The 21,266-nt window shown below is 43.2% G+C and overlaps 1 protein-coding gene across 6 annotated transcripts in view; it reads right to left on the bottom strand.

Moving 5' to 3' along the window:
* Nucleotides 1-18,595, bottom strand: part of EPS8 (epidermal growth factor receptor pathway substrate 8) — a 129,408-nt gene extending 110,813 nt beyond the window's left edge. For 2 of the 6 annotated variants that reach the window (XM_059848040.1, XM_059848044.1), the window contains exon 1: nt 17,959-18,595. The gene's annotated coding sequence lies outside the window, so the exon portion shown is untranslated. Of the gene's footprint in view, nt 1-16,998; nt 17,138-17,438; nt 17,601-17,958 lie in introns of those variants that run through there. The other 4 variants (XM_059848045.1, XM_059848042.1, XM_059848041.1 and 1 more) reach the window with 4 other exon arrangements.
* Nucleotides 18,596-21,266: the final 2,671 nt, after the last annotated feature.

The raw sequence follows: 21,266 nt of genomic DNA, 5'->3' as shown, positions 1-21,266 counted from the left end.
TCAAGACCCTGGCAGGGGGCTCAGAGACCTTGGCATGGGGTCAAAAACACCTGTGCCTTTGATTTTAACCCATGGGAACAATTCCATACTTTGTGTGAAGGTTTACAAGCCACAAGGGCTTGAGTAGAATGATAGTGAATTTGTCACAGGGTGAAAAAGTAGAATTTTGGGATTTTAGAATGGGGGTTCAAGAGCAAGATGGAGGAATCTGGATGTGTCCTGTCCTTCTTCTTATTATTATCCTCCATCTTCTGCTGGGATGGTGGCACTTCTGGATTGGTTTAGGGTAGGGACAGACTGTCTAACACAGGTGATAGGTAGTGGAAAATTATTGTAAATAAAGTACACGTAACTTTTAGTATAAAATCTAACACTACCCCAAGGGGTGGTGCCACAACCTGACCTGTTGGACAGATCTCAGCTGGTCAAAGAAAGAATGTAATGGGTAAGAGAAAAGAAACAATCTTGAAAAGCAGAACCAACAAATCTCGACTTCTTCTTTGGTCGCCGGGCTGGGAAAAAAGAGACTTTCTGATACCTTGGGGTCATCTCAACCACAGAAACCCAAGAGGTGCCCATGTGTCGTGCTCAGCTCCTCAAGTGTCCCTTTCCCACAGCCAGGGCACTGATGGAGACCAGCAGCTTGGACCAGACCTTCCACCAGAGCCCATCAGGGAGCTCCAGGTGAGAGTCTGCAGCTCCTGACCCAACACAGGGTGAGGAGGAAATCACAGACTGCAGCAAAGGGAGGCAGAGACAGGAGCAGGAGCTCCTTTTCTTTAGCACACCAGAGATGATGTTTTAATGGAGTTCCCAGACCTGACACATTTGCAGAGAAATGCTGGGAGGTTAAACAAGGTGTGCACACCTAACTCAGGTCCCCAGTGGGATGTACAGTTACCATAGCAACTCTCAAGGTCCAGGACAAACCAAATTTCTGATGCTCCACACTACAGCAGCTGTGGGAACAACATGGACAACAACCACTGTTGATACATTGCTATTTTAAATACCAGGGGGAAAAACCAAAAAAAGTAAGTAAAAATATTTCACTTAGGATCATAAACACAATATTTTTCTCTGGGAGGTCAAGAGAAAACCTTGCACAACAGACATTCAGAAGCACAATGAGATGTGAGGGGAAGAAGCCATCAAGGAGAACAAGCCCCCATGAGGTTAAACCAGACATCCACACCCTCATTATACAAAAGCACATCCTACAGAAATGTTATTTAGCATTAGAGTTGTAAAACTGTAATGCCCAGTGCAATAACCTCAAAGGTTGATCAGGTAAGAGCCTTCCTTAAAACTGAGTCATTAGCTCATACAGGATTTTTCTTGGAAGAGATTTTTCATTCACTAATTAGCATTAGTACCTTAGTAAGAGAACATTTCAGTTCTGTCTGAGCCAGCCTCAGCACTGAAATAGAAATCAGTTTTGTTAATTGAAGCAGCATTCTCTTGCACAAACACTAAGCTGCAGACTAATTGTTGCAATGGCAATGGCTTTCCTTTATGAGCATTTCTGCAAATCTCTCATTATTTTATCCCTGTATTTTAGAAATTTCTTATCCTTTTATTCAACTGGTTCCTCATTTCCTTTCATTCAATGTTCCAACCTGACGTGGAGAGTTTCTGTCAGTAATTCAGAAGCATCCTGGTTTTACTGAGGGATGAAATTGGGTACTATTCCTTTAAATATGATTGCAATACTGAAGTGTAACACCAGCAAAAAAGCTGGCAAATTTTGCCTTCCTTTGGGATAAATGGAGAAAAATTATATCTTGTTACCATCTCAGAAAACTGATGTTCCTGTAAATGATGACTCACTGAATACTTTGTTGTGTTATTAATTTTTTTTTTTCCAAGGAATCTTAGCAGCATTTTTTTTTTCTTCAGGAAGTTTAAGGGTTGCAAAACTTCCTTTTCCCACAATATTATTATCTGTCAAGGAAAAGCCTCCAAGCTGTTGCATGGGAGGTTGAGAGAACTCTAAGCTTGCTTTGAAAATGCTGGTCTTTAGGCAAAGAGCAACAACTCTTAGTTTGTTTCAGAGAAATAAATGGGTTATTCAGAGGCACTATGGAAGTCACAAGTCCATGAGCAAAATCTGGTCTGCCCTAACCATTCCCACCACCTTGAAGGTCACCTTTGCACTCTGTCAGCTGCAGACTGCTGAATTGCTGCTGCAAACTGAAATCTAGTTAAGAAAAAAAGTTTAATCAAGATTAGTTTATGACTGTGCTGTTTCAATTCTGTTTAAGAATTTCAGAATGTACCAATTCCAGTATTCTATAGTTCTCTACAGGTTGCAGTGACATAACAATGTGACAGATCAGAATGAAGACACATCTACAACTTGCTGAGAGAAGGGGAGAGGAAAAAAAAAAATAAAAGAAAGAAAGAAAATCACACTTTGTCAGGTCAGTTTTACAGTTTCTGAAATGCCAGTTGTACATTTTAGCACACCACCAGTCTCAAATGGTGAAGGCACTGTCAGTCAAAGACTCCAATCTCAAGCAATGCCTGGGCTTGTGCTGAGGCAGGGGAGGGGGAGAAGAGGCAGGGGAAATAATCTCTGTACTGGAAATATCCTTAGATATAATGAAGTGAAAAAACAATGAAGAAATTACAATACACAGGACCACTCAGTGCAGCCTTGTAAAACAAGGATCAGGGATGTGGTGAGGGCCAGCTACAGCTGGAGTCAGCCAGGGACTCCTCCTGCCTCTCTGCTCTTTTGGCTCACAGCCCTTTCAGGTGAGAAAAGTGACACTAAGGGTAGATGGAGGCTCATGGCCTCCACTCCCCATTTGTAAGAACCATTGTGCATACCTTGGGTGCATGTGTGGACTCCCAGGAGCCATCACAGAAGCTTGGCTGTGAGTCAAACTTTGCACCTGCCCTCTTTAAAGTCTAATTCCTCAGGTGCTCATTCCCCCCTCCCCAAAAGGAGGATTCCCAACTTTGGTTCCTCTTTAAGAAAAATTTAGTGTCTTCTGCAGTATAATCTTCAGCTAAAGCCTTATAACCTCCCATTAAACTTGGATTTTAAAGCACAGTAATTCCTTGAATCATCAAAAAATGCCACAACCTGCTTTTAGCAACCTGTAGGCAAAGCTCCCAAAGCCTCTTTGAGCTGCAAGGCAGCTCCCACCCCTCACTATCCAAGCTCTCCCCCTTTCCCCATGGGAACAACATTTAAATTCGAATGCTGGTGCCTCAGGTTTCATCCCCAGCAGATGAAGCAGCATATCCATTTCCAGCACTAATAAGTTTCAATGAGTAGTGACAGCTTCCAGTCATGCAGAAACATAGGCAGACTCAGATGTCATTCTCAAAATGGTAACTGATTTGAGAGGGAGTATCACAGTCAAATGGCCAAAACAGAACTCTGTTTTTAAATGACTCATTAAAATCCAGAGCAAATCAAAGGTCCTGATAGCACAAGGATTATTAGAAAAAAAAAAAAAAACCCACCATATTTAATATGTCAGCTAGCATGGTAGAATCCTCAAGAAGATAAAGCAATTTTTGTTTCAAAGAAAAGCACTTTGTGAGAAAAGACAACTTGTTATTAATTCAAGCTAAAAATCACAGTACTGGAGGTGAGCCAGTTTATTGTTTTCACAAGACTTTGCAGACTGAACCAAGATAAAAGATGAATCCCAGGGCTTTGCAAAAGAGGGAGGTGGCAGCACTGATACTCCCCACTCCAGACTCAGTTCTGTAGCACTGCCACAGGCTCACCAGGTATCATCACTGGGGATCTGAATTTCAATTATCAGGGGGTTTTGGGGTAGCAGTTTTGGCTTTCACTGTCTAGTACCTGGCAATATGGAAATATATGGAAAGGAGCCCCCCATCCATGCTGTGGGTGCTATGAAAAACACAAGGGTCTCAAGGAAGAAAATTAGAGATGTTAATTTCATTTCCCATGAAATGAAATTGAAAACAAACCAAAGAATCTCCTGGCCAGGAACCCTGGAAGCTATCCTAGCTCCCAACAGTCAGACCCTGAAGATTTTATTGGAGGTGAAGTGAGCCCCCCACAACACCCTCCTGCTCATTTCCCAGTCCACAGCCCCCACTTTTTCATCTCCACTCCACTTGGCACTGCTGCTACACCCACCTCCACAATTCCAGTACTCACTGGTGTGACAGCTCTTCCACAGCCCTGCAAGTGACAGGAAATTGTGACAGATTTCACTAGGGAGGAGCTCGAGAAAGCTTACAGTAAGCTTGCTCAGCTTTGTTTGAGGCAACACCAAGTACTAAAACTGAGGATGAGCTGTCAAATGTAATTAATTAGAAATCCCAAATAGCCAACCTTGCACACCAGAGATCTCAGCTGTGTGTAAAATGAACAGCCCCAAAAGAAAGATGTAAGCCCTCAGGTTTACCTCACTGAGGTGCAGGGAGCATCCAAAAGATGTTCTCCATCATTAAACACTCACACCAGTTCTGAATTCAGAGTAAAATCAGAATCAGCCTAGATCAAACAGTGCAGTGCAGCCCTTTCTGCCTCTCTTCACTGTACACTCTAAAGACAGTAGCATTTTGAGATGTCTTTGTAGTACTACCCCAGTGACATACCAATGAGATAATCTAATTCCTGAGCACTGCAGAAGAACATTAAGGAACATAAAGAGAGACAAAAGAGAACATTAAGTTGGTTTAGATCCTCTCTCCCTCTCATTTTCTTAAAAAAGTCCTCTCATCTCAGATAAACAGAGGATTTTTCTTAGTTTATTTGCTTTTATGTCTGGGTTTAGGCATTGCCCAGCTGAGTTTTCAGGAAAACATAATGCCTGTTTAAAATAGTACAGACTTCAAATAAAAGATGTGTCTCACAGTAAGATAAGGACAGAAAAAAAAAAAAATAACAAGAATGGTGACAAATTATTTTAAATTGTTTCCAAATGATCTAAGTTTCCTTTAAGAAAACAAGCACACGAATTATCTTGGGGTTTGCTTTGGTTTTTTTTTTTTTTTTGTCATGGGTTGTTGTTTCTTTGAGATTTTTGAGCCTCAGCCTCAAAATCATTAAACAGGCAGACAATTTGTTCTATTAATATCAGTGGAACAAACAAGTACTGCAAGATCAAGGTTCTGATGCTGCAGAAAACCTCTCACCCACAGCTGAACAGCTCATGAACATCACTACCAATCTTTATCCCTGGGCTAAAAAACACCTTCAAACTCATAAAGGTAAATTTTAGGCAATTTTTGGGGTTTTTTTCCTGCTTTTTTTTTCTGTCAGAGCAACGACTGAGTGCATTTCTAGGAGGTTTGTGTCTCCAGAGTGGAGAGTGCACACTTGGATCAAGAATACTAATCACATATGGTTTCTAATCAGTGAGTGCAGTATCACCATCCCAACGCCTATTAAAAAAAAAAAATATATTCCATAGGACAGAAATGACCCCAAGCTCCAGATATGCATCATTTCTAAGGTCAGCTGGTCCCTGAAGGCATGTGTCTATTACAGGGCAAGAACAGGGGAATAACTGGAAGTCTGTGTTATTTTATGTCACTGTGGCAAGAACACTGCCTCAGAACATTTCCTCATTACTGGAAGCAAGAGTCCCATGCAGGGAGAACATAAAGAGCAAGGTCATCTGTAAAATTGCCACATTTTTTCTTTACATCCTAAAGAAGTCACTGCACTAAAGCTCTACAAGGAAGGTTTTAAAATCAAGGAGGACTCACATTGCTTGTGACACATTCCCACAGAAACCAAATTTTTGGACTCCATTCACTAAATTGCCTGTAGTGACATCTGTAAATCTTGTTTGATAGAAGCCATGAGGAAGACGTGACAATATTGAAAAAAATGTTACTGCTGGTGATGCCTTGAGAGGCTGCCCTAGAACAGAGGGTGGATGGAGTGAAAGAATAAAGCAGGGATTTATTCCAAGGATCTCCTCCATGGATCCACCTTGGGCAGCACCAGAGCCCAGCCAGGGCTGCACCCAAGATGACCCAAAATGGCCCCAAAATGCACGGCCGGGCACGGGGTCTCTCCCTGGGATCAGCTCTGCTCCATTTGCACCTTGCAGTTCATTGTCCCAGCCCAGCTTTAGCCCAGGCACTCCCACCCTGCTTGTTTTTCTCTCTCCAGCCCACGGGGTTTGTGCTCCTGGGCTGAGATTTGGCTCATTTGTCCTTGGTGCCCAGCTGGAGCAGGAATTGTTTTGTCTCCCTGCTCTGTGCACAGAGCTCACCATCCCCTGATGTGAAGCTCAGACCCACACACTAAAGCAGCACAGAATCTGAAAATACAAAAGCTAAAACCTGAGGCACCACTGGCATTACTGGAAATACTAGCACAGCACACATCTGGACATCCCAGAGTCTGTACAGCACCAGTTCCATGCTCTAGGCAGCAGGAAAGCCACAAATCTCTCAAAAATTGAAGTGAACCTATACAAGAACATCTCCAGCACCCCCATGGATTCCCCACCCAGGCTACCATGGCCTTAAACTCCTAAAAACTGCTGTGCAAACAAGTGCCTCAGTCTGCCACGTGAGCAAAAAGTGATTACACAGACAAGCACACAATGGCTGAGAAAGTGATGTGAGTTTACACAATTTATCCAGTGAAGCATGAAGGATAGAAGTAGAGACTCCAGGATCACCTGCTCTTAGCCTGTGAAGGTTTTGGGGAAAAGGTGTGTGTATCTAGAGGAAGAAACCTGGATTGCATCTGCTATGTGCCAAAGTAGACATATATATAGATATAAATAGATATATATGTGCTATATATAGATATGTATAGATAAAAAGTGTGTATATATATATATATATACACAAAGTATCTATATATACAAAGTGTATATATACACACACAAAATAGATATATATAATTTTTATATATATGTATATATATATATATATATGAATATAAATAAAATTTTTATATATATACATACATAAACAAAAGCATCCAGAGGGTTGCACCACGTTCTGGCATTCACATGATTCACACCCAAAGAACCACTAAAAATTCACCAATGTACTTAGTTTAAAATGCCAGTGTTTGCCAGGGGCAGGTAGTTTAAATTACTGTGTTTATCTTCCTCTGAGAGGAAAGCTAAGGAAACTTGATTAATATTTTTCTAGCAGAAAAAGAAGGGCAGAAACTCTCCTCCTTCATACACTCTGGAGGTCAAACTAGATGATGTAATGATCTCTTGTGGTTTTCAACAGGTTTTATAGATTATCTGACTTAAAAATAGACACAATGTTTAAACAATAACATTCTCCTGAAATTGAGTGCCTGATACAGCAAGCCCCCGGCCACTGGCTAACATCTGGAGGGAGTACAACCATACAAAGATTTGTAATAAACCAAAGGGAAAATGCTAGGTAGATACTCCAAAATTGAATACTGCTGACTGTCTCCACCTGAAAAGCAGGTGATAAATGCTACCTTCTGCACAGCCTGCTTTAGCTGGGTGCAGATTTCCATAAAACCATGCAGATGCAGGATGTGTCTGTAGTACAGACCCATACCCAGGTCTGGGCAACACCACAGCAGCAAGGACCTCCCTCCTCAGCCAGGAGACACAAAAGTGTCCCGTGCAATTGGAGCCTATTTCTGGCTCAGTGGAATTGTTCCTTGTCACCTACACCCCTGCTTGACTTGCCACCAGCTCAGCAAACCTCTCCCTGACCTGCATGAACTGCCTGGAAGTCCACTGGGTATCACTTAATTCCACGAGCCACTGAGTACACCAACAATGGGAATCAGATTACTTTGCTCATGTGTTTTGACAACAGCAATTTCATTCTATTTATTATGATAATTCATAAAGCACCACCAAATGCAGTGCAGAATCTCTTATGAAAATAATTACAGCCCAGTAATGCAGGATCTCGTTGAAGCACACCATTAATTCCTTGACAGTTAGGGAACAAGCCAAAGACTTTGTGCAAATGAAGGATTAGCAAGGTCTCAACACACACATTTCCTTGCACTTAAAATGTGCAAGGAGCAGACCTTATTAAATCAGCATTTCATATGATGCTTTAAAATTACAGCCCCTGAGGCAGATTTTTTTTTTTTTTGTACTTCAAAAATCAGTTATCATACTACTCTGTGTTATGTTACAGTCTGGGGTAACATAAAAACAAATTCCTATCTAATTGTTCTACCTCTGTATACAGGGAGCATAAAATAGTTGCTCTTTCCCACAGCTGTCAAAACCCCCCAGATTTTCATTCACAACGAGGTGTCACCAGTCTCTCACAATGAGAGAGCAGCTCTAATACAATGCTATGAATTGTCTTCCACTTGGCTACTGAAAATATTTTGAGCAGTAACCTTTTCTGAACCTACCATTCAGCACTTGGGCTGCCTCCATATGTGCCTCAGGGCTATATTGCCTGCCTCTGTGTGTTTAAAGTGCTTCTGTTTCTATGCAGAACAACTTTGTGGTTATACATTTTGTGGTAGTTTTGAAAGTAAGATTTGCCTAAAACTGGGGAAAAAAAAAAAAAGGGGCTCGGGACTTTTTTTCTCAGTGTTTAATAATGTTCAAAGTTGTCTGAAAATTTGCTTGCCTATAATCATAAAGTATGTTCCCTGCTTTGCATGCTCTCTGTTTTCAAAGTCCTTGCAGGACAGCCACTATGAAATCATGACAGCCATCATCCACACTTGTGTGATCCCTCTAGCACCTTAACTAACTCAGGTCTTCATAAGTAGAACTGACCCAGAAGCTGTTAGGGAACATCCCTTACAAGTAAAACCAGCATTTTACTGAATATTAAAATATTACAAGAGACAGATTACTTGTTATTAGTTGTTTGACAGCCCAATTTAACAAATGAGAACCCCCTAAACCCACCAGAAATACCTGCCAGTGTTCAAACCAAGACCTCCTAACAATTAAGAATGCTGAAAGAGCTTGCAGAAGATGTTGCATTCTTCCAAACTTTTCCATCTTATCTCAAATGTTTACAGTAAAAAGAACAGAGATGCTTTCTTTAAGCCACAGTTTTTATCAAGCCTCTGCAACATTCAAGCAGCACAATATTCTTCTTCTAATGTGACCAAGTAACCCCCTCTGAACCTCAGGAGATGTTTGCAAAATAATTGTTCCTCCTCACTGCTCCTTTATTTTTTCCACACTCTTATTACTTCGGGCAGAAATAACTTAGAGATATTATCACCAATTTACCAAAACAGAATTGCCCTGAATTCATTTTCTTTTAAGTTAGACTTTTACAATTAAATTGTACATTAGAGCTAAATCCAATGATTTTCAACCTGGCTGCAACTGATTGGGTCACTAAGTCTACAGTTTAATTCTTCCCTCTCTCTCATTTTGCTAACTAGAAGAGAAATGAATCTACCTTCAAGCCTGTTGGAATCAATCTTCCTTTCTCTTTCTCACAATTTATAAGCCAGGGGCTTAAAAAGTGTTCATATCCACTTTTAACAAGCTGGTTATGTGAGATAAGCACAAGAGCATTAATAAAAATAACTCAGCTTTAAGTCATGAATGTTTTACAAAAGTAGACCTCAAAAAAAAAAAAAAAATTGCAAAGGCTAATGGTGATTTATACCATGTTACTTTTCCTCTACTACCCATTATCAATCATCTCTAAAAGATCCCTTCTTTTATATGCCAGAGTCATAAATGCAAATGCTGCCAGCTCATTCCTAATCAGGGACACACTGCACAGCACAGACAACCCCCAGTGAGTCCTGGGACCTCTAAACATACCGCAGAACAGGGTTTATTCTTTTCCAGTTCTGGACTTCTACTTCTTTATTAAAATTATTTAATTTTGTTTAAGTCCTTCACAAAGATTTCAGAGCTGTCCCACACACTGTATTTCAGTATGGTCACACCATCACTTTCTCCCCATTCTCAATGTCTCCTGAGTTCACAAAAAATCTATTTAGGCAACAGCAACACAACCACTGGCACTGAAACTTTTATTACTTCAATTAAAACAAAGCAGCTGGTGGTAATAATAACACTACTTAGCATTTATATGCTGTTTTATATCTTCAAAAGCCTGTATAAATATTTGTTAATTAAGCCTCACAAAACTCCCCGAGAGTCAGATATGTTTTTTGTTTATAAATAGGAAAACTGAGACAGAGACAAAACAGATGTTTCCAAAATTGAGATTTTTAGATTATTTTTTAAAAAGGGAATGGAGATGTCTGGACAATAACTTGCAGAGTTATAAAAGGACAGCTTAAAATACTCAAAGAACCCACTGGGACATAAACTCTCATGCTCTAAGCATCCACCTCCTCCTCCAAAAAAAATCAGTGTTGTCCCTGGGAAGACACAGCTCCCTGCTGCCAGCTGCCCTGGGCCACTTGCATGTCAACATTCAGCTTTCATATAAAAAGTGAGGAAAACTGTAAACTCTAAGTAGAAAAGAACTTGTTCTATCCCTGTATCCAAGGCACCTCCAAGAACATCTTACAGTCATGTTCAGTAAGAGTCTTTATTGAAGAGACTTTCTGGATGTGTATCAGACACCTCACTCACAGAGGGAAAACAAATGCCTACACACACTCTAACACCTCCCTGCAAGGTCTGGAGTTGCAGAACTGGGTGATGAGAGCTTAAAATTACTACCTTGACAAAGTACACACATTGCAGGGAAGACATGACTTAACCCACAAAGACTTGACTCTCCATGTAATTTCACACACCACATTTCCCACTGAGAACAGTGGATCTGAAATGCTTTAGAGAAGACATTGGAATAAAGGACACAAAAGGAGAGAAAGAATTGGGGCTTGAGTATGCACAAGCTTTACTGCAAGAAGTGTCATGAAGCTGAGCAGGGAGCACTATGTGCAATTAAAGGGTGGTGTAAAACAAAAAGGGTAGGGGAAATAGGGGTTAAATAAAGAAACAGAAGAGGAAAAAAAATAATAAAGAGCGGGAGAGTTAAAGTTATAGCAAGACTCAACAGTAAGATAAGGAAGATGGTGGAGAAACATGGCTGAGGCAAGCAGAGGGGGAAGGAAAACCTGAAGAGTTCAGCCAGGGCCAGGCTGAGCAGGGAGAGGCAAACCCAAGCTGAGGACAAGGCTCTGAAGGCAGCAGCCATGGGGAGGGACACTGTGACTGCAGTGCAGAAGCTGTTTCTTGGCAGAGGCAGGACATTTGTCACCCAGGGGTGACCCACCCAAGAGACACCAAGGTACAAAGTCCAGATTCCTCACGCTGTCCTGCCCTCTCTGTGTGAGATAGCACCAAGAGGCTAATTACCAGTTAGCCCAGATTTATTAGCCTTAACGAAGTTTGCTGCTAAAACAGAAACAGATCCCATCCTCTAGCTCCCAGCCCTCTGCCCTGGACAAGACTTCATCCCTGAACAAAGGAAGAAAAGGAAACAGAAAGTTGAAAGAGTACACTAAGGGCTGCAAGAGCACAGGAAGAATTGCAAAGCAATAAATTATGCTGGAAGTGGAGCAGAGAATAAATAATTCCACTTTGGGAAAAGCGAGTCTGAGATGAGATTGAGGGGAAAGAAGAAAACACATGGATTTCATATGCAGCCTGTTAGAATGTGAAACACAGATGTATATTTTTATCTCCAGCTGAAGGCAGTACAATGCACTCGTTGCCTTCTCAAGACATGTTGTGCAAAGCTGAAAACGACTTTAGAGGCACAAGAATAAATGTGCCTCTAAAGTCTGACTTTAGAGGTTGGTTGACTTTTCCACACCATTTTTTAAATGGCACAGAAGATCATCAAGCTAAATTTTATTGCCCCATGATAACACAAAGTCCTCATGATGTAACTCAATTTCCCTGCATTATCCTTGCCAGATCATTGAGTCCTCCATGTATCTGAGTGCACAAGACAATGTACAAGATGAATGCCTCACTCCTTCTACAAAGGTCTCACATTCACACGCTGTGAGTAATAGAACAGCTCATTCAGAAATATTTTTATGATGTACACTGGGATTCTCACAGGCACTGAGCTCTGAAGCAAATCCATGCATTAACTAGATACCTAACACCCAGAAACACCAAGTTTCTTCCTAATCTCTTATGGAGTAGGGAACAAAAAGCTTTCTTCAGGCTAATTACTTCAAATTATATTTTAGACTGGAAACAAAGAGATCTTTGTCTCAGGAAATAGAGAAGACTACACCTCAGACACGTTGTGGAAACAAATAAAAAGATCAGTAGCCTAGGAAGAAGGAAGAGTACATTAGAAGGAAGAGCAAAGTCCTCAGTTTTCATGAAAGGAGCATTCAGAGGGATGAATCAAGCCCTCTCAACCACCCCAGACTGAAAGAACCTGCTCATTAACCAAAGTTCACATTTCAGGTGAAAGACAATTCACTAGAACCTTTACCGGAACAAAACAGAGCAAGATCAAAGTCTACCTAAAGGCAAAACATTGACAAAACTGGGATAATCTTGTATCTCACCAGGTATCCGCAAGTATTGAGGAGCAAACAAGCTGTGAGCTCAGGTATTTCTCATGTTTTTTAGAATAAGAAATGATGCAGCTGTTTTGGGGAGGGGGTGTTAAAAACCATTTCCTAATGGGTGGGGGTTTATCTAATGGACAACAAGCAGGTGCTGCTGACACCTCACTTTCAGCTCCTCTTTGCGCTTGAGACGATTTCTGGAGGGTGAGGGGGAGGAGAAGGAAGAACTGATGGGAGAAGCAGCAATCCTAGTGCCTGATTTTCTACTTGGTCAAGTCTTAAAGAATGCTTTTACATGCAGGAGCAGAAATCCAAGTAATAAATACAAATCCGCCAGGAGTCACTTCTTTATTTTCCAGTTATAAACATTGCTGAGCTACAGACAACAATAAAAACTCTGGTAGTACATTTAGCGTGAAGCATCCAGCAGCTACAGCAAACTCCAGCCCCAAGAACCAGCTCTGGCAGTTTCACAATTAACCCAGCTGAATGCAGCTCCCCTGCACTCATGGAAAGCTTGAAAGGAATCAGGTGTTCCCTGTCTTCAAGGGTAATCTATAAAATCCAGAAAATCCATGAACTGTAACATTTTGGAGTTTTAAAAGACAAATCCTCTCTTTCATGTAAAACCAATGCATTCTTGAAAAGAAAACAAACAAAAAACCCAAAACAAAATCAATAATGAAACAAAACAACAAAAAGACCAAAAAACCCCTAACAACCACATTATCTGTGTGAAACCTTTTTTAAGTTACTGGACATCCATAACACCTACCTTCACTCAACAGATGGCATTCTTACAATCATTAATTTCTACTAATTATTCTGTTGAAACACTCTGTTTTCACAGTAGTCCAGGAGAATGTTTTAATCATTTTTGTGTTTATACTGGGTTTTTTTGCTATTCTTTTTTCCTCTGTAGCTTTATAGAGAAGCTAACAATTTCCAGGGTTGCTCAAAGTGACAACAGGAGTGAGGCTTTGAGAACAAAGGCAAGTAGAATCCCCTGTCACACCGCCACAGTAATGAAGACGCCTGTCATGCATCAGAAAACTACACAACAGAAATGGACAACTTCATGGAAAACGCTAGCTCTGCACCTTAGAGGCTAGGGACATCTGCTAACTTTGTCTGTTCAAGGTTGCTGAAGTCTATTCATCAAAAGACAAAGGTAATAAATGCAAAGAAAGTAATTTGTAATTTGCTATTTCCATGTCAGATCTTAACCCTGTGGAGCTTCACAGCATGCCTAACTTTAATTACCGAGACAGTGGCATGGAGAGGGAAGGGAAGAAAGGACTGGATGCTTTCAACTAGTAGCAATTCAAGGCCCTGAGTTGGTTAATATTTTAAAATGTTACTAAAACTGATGTTACAATCAAAGCCATGTGTTAGTGATTGCAGCCTCACGGCCACAGCTCAAAATGAAACAGATCTTAAAAAGTTAATGCTAACAACATTTCCATTTGTGATTCATTTCGTATCCCCCAGTGTCAATGACACAAAATTAGGAGGAAAAAAATAAAAAGAAAGAAAGAAAGAAGAAAAGAGTCCCTCCTCACAAAACAGATGTGGAGGTTGCTTCTTCCCACACCATCATGGTCCTTCCAAGAAGGCTGTGACTCTCCCAGAGGCAACAGCTGTAAAAGACACCTTGCCTTAACAATCCCCTTCAGTGACTGCAGAGCATTGTTTTATAAACAGCTTTGCAAATGTTTTCGGCACACACCCAAAGCAGCGTCACTGACTTAGGTGAAACTTTCGATGACTTTACACCTAAATTCCTCTACGGGCACAGGAGGGGGAAATGGTCACTGCGGACTGCGCTAGCAGCTGAAGTTTATGGCAAAACAAAGTTCACCATCTAACTTGGAATTCAGGGTAAAAAACTGAAAATCTTAGGTTAAATCAGAAAATAAAGCTGTACAAGACAGAATGTCATTGTTTTGGATTAATAAATTGGCAGATGAATCAGAGTCCAACTCTGGAGTTAAGATAAAATGGCACCAGTTACAGCCCCTCCCCAAAAGCAGGAATTCTAGTTTCTTCTGGTTTGAAGCATTTAGTAATGGAAAAACCAGAGAACTAGCACTGAATACGAGAAATGGGCCTCTTATATACCGAATTTTCACGTTGAAAAATATACTTGGGATGGAGGTACAAGGATCAGGCTGCACTGTAAGCAACAACTCCAAGGTGCTAAACATCTTTTCTTTCTGGCCATAGCAGAGAGAAGAGACTGGAGGGGTCACAAAGGGTTTCCTTTTTCTCCCTGGCACAGCCAAAAGCTGTCTTTGAAAAAATCTTGTACATTGAGCAGTCATTCACTGTATGAGGAGAGATGCAGGAGCTGTAACCAGGAATGCAAGAGCAACAAGTGGTAGACACTGAAACCAAAGTTAGCAAGTGCTTTACTGGTGCAATCTCTGTCGTGTGGACTTCAAGTCTTCTCTTATCTCCCCACAGTAACTGAAGAATTCTTATATATTTAATCTATTTTGACCCTTGGGGCTTTAGTTATTTGACTTGAGATGTTAGATTTAATAAGCTGTCACCCACAGGGGAAAAAATGCAGTAGTTAATATGCCTGATTCACCATTTACAGCTGGACTAAGGACAGAAAAAAAAAAAAAATCAACCTTATTTCAAGAATTTAGTTGTCACCAAGTGGAAAACTTCAGTACTTTTTCCATCTGTGTATTTCACAGCAGAAGTAACTTCAGATTAATCTTGCCCTCTCCATTACTGCTGTATATAACTAGCACCTAATCATTACTGGGTGTTGCTGCTCCTGGGGTGTTACCTCCCTCCAAATAAATCTCATAGGACACTTTGTCTGCTTTCAAAATCACAGAATCACTCAGAAACCAGCACTCAGGGCTAGGAGAAGGCATAACTCAACACCACAGCCTCCATGAGTGTGTGACAGCACAAGCCAGCTGGACAACTCAAATCCAAAGCCATTTCCATTTCCTTTGGCTCCCCAGAAAAAGCAGGGAGCAGGCACAGCCTGCTCCCGTGGAGCCTTGAGCACAGGATCCCCTTACCTGAGAGCTAACAATGCCACACTCCCTGCGAACTGTGAGTCAGGGGGAGACATGGAGCGTCTCCCTTCCACCTTGGAAAATCTGCGAGCTCTTTGCAGTCCCCACCGCCCTCTCTGTCGCTGAGAGGGAATCACCAGCTCACTGCAAGCCTGGCCCTGGAGAGGTTTCTCCTCCTCGCAGGGCAGGGGTTGCAGCGTTTCCATGGGTATTCCAGGGAAAGGAGACCGGCCACACCATGCTGATTAAGTATTTCCAGTTGCTAACAACAAAAAATGGTCATTTTTATGTTCTCCCGTGCAAGCAACTTTTGTAGCTGACATCCAGACATTGCACAATCACAAACGAGAAGGAAGACAGTCAATAGGAAGGGAGGAGGACACATTTTTGATGATGGAGAGGAGCAATTAAAATATGATCTATGCTGTGAAGGCAAGCGAGATCCATCACTTGGTTAATATTTCAGCAGACACAATGCAGAGGAGCAATACTTTTACCTTCAGCACTTCACCTCAAGTAAACAAAGCAGACTCCACCAAAGGTCACACCACTCTGGAGGGTACAAGATTCACCAGTCAAGGCAAAGCACAATTTCTGAGTGAGAGGATTGGTTCTCAAAGAACATCCTTAAGAAAAACCTGTTCCACCCTTTCTTCTATTGCCTGCTACAAGCTGGCTTGAAACTACGCTTTAGTGGAAGCTGCAACACCTCACTTTTCGTACATACTGAGGTCACGGTGGGGGGCAGGAGCACCTTAAATTATTCCTCAAAATGCCCCTAACCTGTTTCCAAGGTGTGCCCAGGTCACTCGCACGCTGGCAGTGCCTTAGGAGTGCATGTCATGGCGATGAGAGAGCCAGAAGGAGCAAAGACGCCAGGGAAAGTTACCGGAGAGAATGAAAGGGCTGAACAGCGGGGGACAGCAGGGGAGAGCACCAAAGAAACGCGGGCATTCAACAGGATTATCCCACCCAAGCTGCTCTTTGCCCGCTACGAGCTAGAGACAGAAAAGCCAGCTGAACCGCCGGGGAAAAATACCCCAGTAAGGCCTGAAAGGGGGAAAAAATACCCCAGTAAGGACTGAGAGACGAGTCACCTGGCAGAAGGTGAGGCAGGAGGAGGGTACGGATGGTGCCTCCGCGGGCTCCGGCGGGGATGCCCAGCCCGCCGCCCCCGGTGCGAGCCCGGCGGGCGAGGTGCGGGCAGGTGTGGCGGCAGCGCAGCGGCGGGAGGAGAGCACACGCACACCTACACGGACACACACATCCACACACACACACCGAGGGCTTCGTGGGTGTACAGCCAGGCGGGGGAAAACCTGCAGCAGCGATCACGGTCCCCGGGGTGCCCGGCAGGGACTTCTCAGCGCCCCTGTCCGAGCGCAGGGCGGCGACGGCAGTGGGGGCAGCGCCCCGCAATCCGCCCTGCACCGGCTGCCCCGCCGGCTTTGGGGTCGCGGAACAACCCGGGGGCTCCACGCCAGGGGGGAATCCCAGCCCGCCCCGCCAGCCCCTTACCTTACCCCGAGTCCTCCTCCCGGCCCGGGGGCGGCGGTGGCCGCGGGGCTCCGGGCGGGCGCGGGGGCTCCGCTCCGCGCCGCCAACAAAGTGCGGGAGCGGGGCGGGCAGCGGAGCAGCCGCGGCGAGCGGAGCGGAGCGGAGCCGAGCTCCCTCTGCCGGGCACCCGGCCCGGCCCGGCCCCAGCCCCAGCCCCAGCCCCAGCCCGCGGCCGGGGCGGGCCCGCGGAGGGCAGCGCGGAGCTCCCGCGCCGGCGGAGCGGCCGCACGGAGCCCTGCGGGCTCTGCTCGCCGCCTCCCTCCTCCCGCTCCCTGCACGGCTCACGCCATGCAAAGGTGCTGAGAGCAGCGCCCCGGAGCCGGGCTGAAACGTGGGAGTTTAAATTCATGGTAAAAAATAAAATAAAATAAAATAAACACAAGGCCACACACAAAACGTACCATGACTCCAAAGCAACATTCTTCCCCAAAGAAATAGGTGTAGCTAAAGCACCTTCGGAACGACTGGTCTACGAGAACAAAAGTCTCCCGTCTTCGCTTGAAATCCCGGATGAAATCTCCCAGCTGTTTATGTTGTTTCCATCTGGCACCACATTCCTCCCCACTCTGACAACTCACACGTGGCTTTCGCTCAGCGCAGGGGAATGGTCCCTATGGGCACGCAGGTAGCCAAAGCCCTCACGCTACCCTGTTAGCGCAGTCGGGATTGCTATAATGAGCCACTTCCCCTGCTAAAACCCGGCTGTTCCGCGAGAATCTGCTTTCACTGATATCTCTTTCAAATAACTTTTTGCCTTATGTGACTCCAGAGAAAAGCTAGAAAGCATAAATCTTTTGACAGCATCAGACATATGAAAAGAACCTCTATTCAAGTGGTGTATAGGAGAGCTAATCTGATTGTTGAGGTTCTGTTCCTGATTTTTGATAGGATTCAATTGCCAATCCAGAAAGAATTACACACCTGCTTAATTGCGTTCCAGAGGCTCCTTCCAGGCTTCACCAAGATCCCTTAGGAAGATTAGAATCATATCTGGACCAAACAGCTAATTCCACCGAGCCACGGCTATCAAAATGGAGCAACAGGTCCTTTATGCTACAAAGTTTCTGTGATTCCAGGCCCTCTCCAAGAAACCCGCAGAGGAAAAGTATAAAGTAAGGAAAGAGCAGCTGCTTGCTGAAATTTCCACTCAGTTCCAAGAAACGAGACTTGGCAGGTCCTTGCTTTTTATAGCACTCCGTGACTCACTTGCAGAAGCAGGTGAAGTCAGAGCCATCACTGCCAGAGTCCTGCCCCTGACGGCTTCTCCAGGGAAGACACGGATTTTCCCGATTTTGGAAAAAAAAAAGTGGAAGGGTGATGTTGCTCAGCTACTGCTCGCAGCAGTCTGGTTGCTGAATCTTTTCTCAAGTGGTGCTACTCCATCCTTGACCTGGTGCTTGCCAGCAAATCTTCCTGAAATAAGGTCGGAACTCTACAAGAGGGAGTTATTTTGCCAGGTTCGGGCTGAAGGCAGGGGCAGCAGCAGGCGTGCAGCTCTCTGTAGGCTCCTGAGAACCAGGCAGGAGAGAGTAACCCGAGCCTGCAGATCAGGCTGGGAGAGGTGGGGCCTCACTCCACAATTGCTTAGGAGTTCACCTTAACCCTGTTTAAAAGGGGAAAAAAAAAAAAAAAAAAAAAAAAAAGAGAGAGAGAGAGAAAGTAATTCAGCCAACTTCCCCTTCCTGGCTCGGAGCTGGCAGAGCCCCTTGTCGTGCTGCATCTTCTACCAGTTCTGCCTTTGCTATTTTTCTGGTCCAGAAAGTCCTCCACAAAAGAGGAAAGCACAAAAAAAAAAAAAAAAAAAAAAGTGAAATAAATCCACTTCTGTGTACCCAAACAAGCACTGAAATGTGTAGATACCATATGGTTCCCTAGCTGGTTTCCAACAAACCTTCAAATCTTAAAGAATCTGAATATGGAGAGGCTACCTAGGTAATTCCTGTGAATGAAACTTACAGGAACACTGACAATTCCAAACTATGCCAGATGCCATACACACACTCCCTAGGTACATAATAACAGTAATTGATACTTAAAAGTGCTTACCCCATGAGAGGTAGAAAGAAAATTGAGAGATTCTCTTAAAGAAAAGGTTGGGGGTGGCTTCAGTCCTTGGCAACGATACACAGTGCCTCTCTTCCCCCTTTTTCCTGGATAGAAGCCCAAGCCCACCCCCTGCTCCAATTCCCCTTAACAAAGGACAGAACACAAATGCAGAAGACCATTGTGGGCTGAAATTTTTGTTTGGTTTCACTTGGAAAGAAAACATTTTAAAGGAACAGAGAAAATAAAGAGGAAAGAAAGTGAGATGTGAGAATGAGGGAAGGGAAACCAGAAGGATAAATGGGAGAAGGATTTGAGGAAGAATAAATTCTATTACTTTTCTTCAAGATTTGTACAGTAAGTATGGGCATTTATAGAACTATTTCACATGAGTATGAAGTACTGCAGAAAGGAAGCCAGGGATTGTAACACAGGGGATGAAGAAGGCATTTCACCAACGTTTGTCTTCTTGGGGAAAAGACAAAATACACCAAAGCATTTCCTCCTGTTGGAGAACAGCCTGAAGAGATTTTCTGGGCTGGGAACCTGCAGGATGGTTTACACACCACGGACGTTCTGGCAGCTCCATCAGAGGCTGTTTGCCGCCAGCCCCTTCCTTTCCTGCCTGGAATGGAGCCAGGCTCGGCAGCCCCAGCCAGGCGCGGTCCCTCCGCAGGTGCACACGCAGGGAAGGCAGGCACGGCGGGGGAGCACACCTGCAGCTTCCCGGGGAGCACCTCTGCTCAGCCCCTCTTGGAAACAAGGGCTCAGTTTGGGCAGCATTAGCTGCAGCCAGCCCAGGGATTGAGGAGTAGCTGCTGATACTGGAGTTTCCACTCTCGTGGAAAACAGACACCGCTGCATCCATTGGGTTTGCAGGAGAAAAATGTACAAAGCAAGCCTGAGTCTTCTATTGATTTTAAGGCACGTGCAGCTCAGTGAGAAACGGCAGAATTGTTCCTGATTTAGGTCATAAAAATGCAAGATAAACACAGAAGAATCCACAGCAAATGAGAGAAACAAAACACTGGCTTTTCATCTGTGCTACTCCATTCTTTATGCTATGAAAAACAAAACCAAAATCAATTATAAGTACAGAAAGTATCTGTTTGCTGCTTAAAAGAAATAGTTATTTGCTGCTCCAAAATTATAGAATATATTTTACATCATGGCTAAACATGGTACAATCTATAAAACTAAGCAGGTAAGAGGAATTGAAGAACAACCATAGAGTTTCTTTTAGTCCCAAAGTAATTTGTAGTTTGATTGGGACTTTCTTTTGGGTAGGTCTAGTTTTAAAGTATTCTGCTTAAATGTGTCATCCTTTGTGCCATAAATATATGTGTACATGTATATATATGTACACATATATATGTGTACATACATAATTATATGTGTACATAAATATATATGTACATATATTTAGACCATTTTTAGAAGACACAAAGTGAATGTGATTAATTGTTCTAAATTCAAATTTAATTTGAGTAGCAAATCTATGAATAACATAATTACCTCAAAATTTGAGAGGTCTAAATATGTTCAGGACATTCAATACTCTTCTACATTAATTAAGATGCTGGGGTCTGCTACCCAAAAAAAATTACCTTTGGATAAACCTCTAATGTGTTTGGGATTGATCCCCCTGCCCAGAAGAAGAAGAAAAAAAAAGGAATATAAAAGAATTGTTAAAAGACCTCTTCTCTCCTCCTTAGTTGATTCCTTTACTGAAAAGCTTGTGATTAATATGACATTACAGAAACTACTTGCAGTTTTTACAGAATCACCTTTCTAAGGGAGGTTGGTTCAGGCAAACAAAGTAAAGCAGACCAGAGAGCTACCCACAATCCAAATGTGAAAAAGAAGGAGGAACTCAGTGTGTCTGAAATCCTCACAGAAACTGAACTCCAGACTCAGCTCTGAACCAGAGGGAAAATGTCTGGACTGCTCCTGGCTGACTCACACACTCTATCCCAGCTACAGAGCCAAAGCAGCACAAAGAATTCCCAGAATTCTCATTTCCTCCAAGAAATGACTCTTGAGAAGAGCTCAGGGATATGGCAGGGAATGTATCAGGTGAGAGGGAGGTGTCTGTCATGGCATGGAACTCCACAGAGGCTCCCAGTGACTGTGACAGATAAAACTGCCTCCAAGAGCTGTCATGAGTCACTTTGCCCAAGTTATGA

This window comes from Haemorhous mexicanus, chromosome 5 (assembly GCF_027477595.1).
Source record: "Haemorhous mexicanus isolate bHaeMex1 chromosome 5, bHaeMex1.pri, whole genome shotgun sequence".
Taxonomy (NCBI): domain Eukaryota; kingdom Metazoa; phylum Chordata; class Aves; order Passeriformes; family Fringillidae; genus Haemorhous; species Haemorhous mexicanus.
The sequence above is the reverse complement of the archived record's forward strand: the minus strand, read 5'-3'. Positions and strand labels throughout refer to the sequence as shown.